General features: G+C 33.0%; 1 protein-coding gene across 1 annotated transcript in view; it reads left to right on the forward strand.

Annotated features, from left to right (window-relative positions):
• Positions 1-1777, forward strand: part of TYR (tyrosinase) — a 74474-nt gene that overhangs the window by 69812 nt on the left and 2885 nt on the right. The gene's annotated exons all lie outside the window — the stretch shown is intronic.

Here is a 1777-nt window from a genome sequence, read left to right on the forward strand (position 1 = left end):
AACTATGCTTAGCTATGTGTATTCCTGTGTGCATACTGTTTCTTTCTCCCTGGGATGGCTTGCCATCAACATCACATGCTCCAATTCTAACTCATTCTCCTACTCAGTGGGATAGGCTTCTGGGATACCTTTCCTGATTTTACAGACAGATGTAGGAGGTTTTTTTCCCCATGATCCCATTGTATCTTTTACATGCTTTCGTTAGAACAACATTACTCTGGAAATGATTTGTTTACCTGTCAGTCTGTTTTTTCAGTTAGTGCTTCCTTCATGAAAGACACTCTGTCTTATTTATCATTTTACCCTCAGTTCCTGGACTGTCACCTAGCATGTAGTGTGTCTCAGTGAATATTTATTTTATGAATAAACAAATGAATAAATTAATAGAAGAACGAAAGGTAAAACAAACAAGACATAGTACTTGCTCTCAAGAGCTTGTGACCAGCCTGAAAAGTACAACATACATATAAATAATTATCATATATGGATGATTATGGCAAGTGTCACAAGGGGGCAAACAAAGAAATAATCTGAGAATCCAAAAGAGAGAACTGAGCTGAATCAGCAATCAAAGCAGGTTTGAGAGAGAAAAACTCTCACTGGAAACTGGTTAAGTTAAAATATTAATGAAATTATTATGGAACAAGAGTAAATAACAGTTATAAATTGCTTTCTATATGGTAGGCATTGTACAAAGAGCTATACATAAACTGTCTAGTTTAATCATTACAAGCAAACTTTCTAAGCTACAGACTCTTAATTCATTAAATTAGAGCAATGATCCTAACTATGTCATGTGTTTGTTGTGGGCATGTGAATGCTCTTTGGAAATGATAGAGCACAAAATAAATAAAAGACTACATGATTATTTTGAAAAGAATGGGTTACAAGAAAAATTGAACTTTAGGAAAAGATTATAGAAAAATTATGACATTAAGAAAGAATAAACAAGTGCACTGTTGGGGTGCAAAAGCAGATAGTTGAGAAAGAAAAGTCGGAATTTTAGTTTAAAAACCATTGGAATCAAAGAGTGATTCGAAGAAGACAGTCTCTTGTTGACAGTAAAAATTGAATCACTTGGGATGAATTGAAGTAGAAAAATAATAAGGGAAGCTAGAGAACAGAAGGATGGACAGAAATAGTATTTAAATACTGTGAAAGCACTTGAGCTGAGCATTTAATAATAAAGGAAATAATATTTATTATGTGACTTCTATGTACCCTGCACTTTGTTAGGCATTTTAAATGTACTGTGTATTGAAGTGACTAACAGCAATCTAAGCTATGTGTAGTATTCCCATTTTCAAAATAATTTTTAAGTAAATTGATGGGTTAGGATGGCTCACTAACATTCTATCTGTATTCCAGCTAAGCAAAAAGGAAAAGGTAAAGGGCAAAGACAGTTTTAAAGGGAACTGCCCAGAAGTTATATTTATTATTTTTGCTCTCCACTTCAGTCACATAGCCATAAGTTGCTGCAAGGTAAGCCCAGGATACACTTTCTTCTTTCCACTGTATCACAGAATGGATTTAAAGTATCTTCTATTTACATTCTGTATCTTTTATAGACATTATACTGTACCTTCTATAAAGAAATTGTTTTTTTGTAGAGAATCTATCTGCTCTTATTGAGCTAATAGTAGGCAAAGACTTCTTCATTTATTCAAATTTTATAGCTTCATAGATAGATTCCATAATTATATCAACATAAAGTTTAAACATCTCTCCTTAACTTCTATGTGCCTTAAATATGTAGCTGGTAGTGAGAATAAGATTT

This window comes from Propithecus coquereli, unplaced genomic scaffold (genome assembly GCF_000956105.1).
Source record: "Propithecus coquereli isolate 6110/MARCELLA unplaced genomic scaffold, Pcoq_1.0 Scaffold170, whole genome shotgun sequence".
Lineage (NCBI taxonomy): Eukaryota > Metazoa > Chordata > Mammalia > Primates > Indriidae > Propithecus > Propithecus coquereli.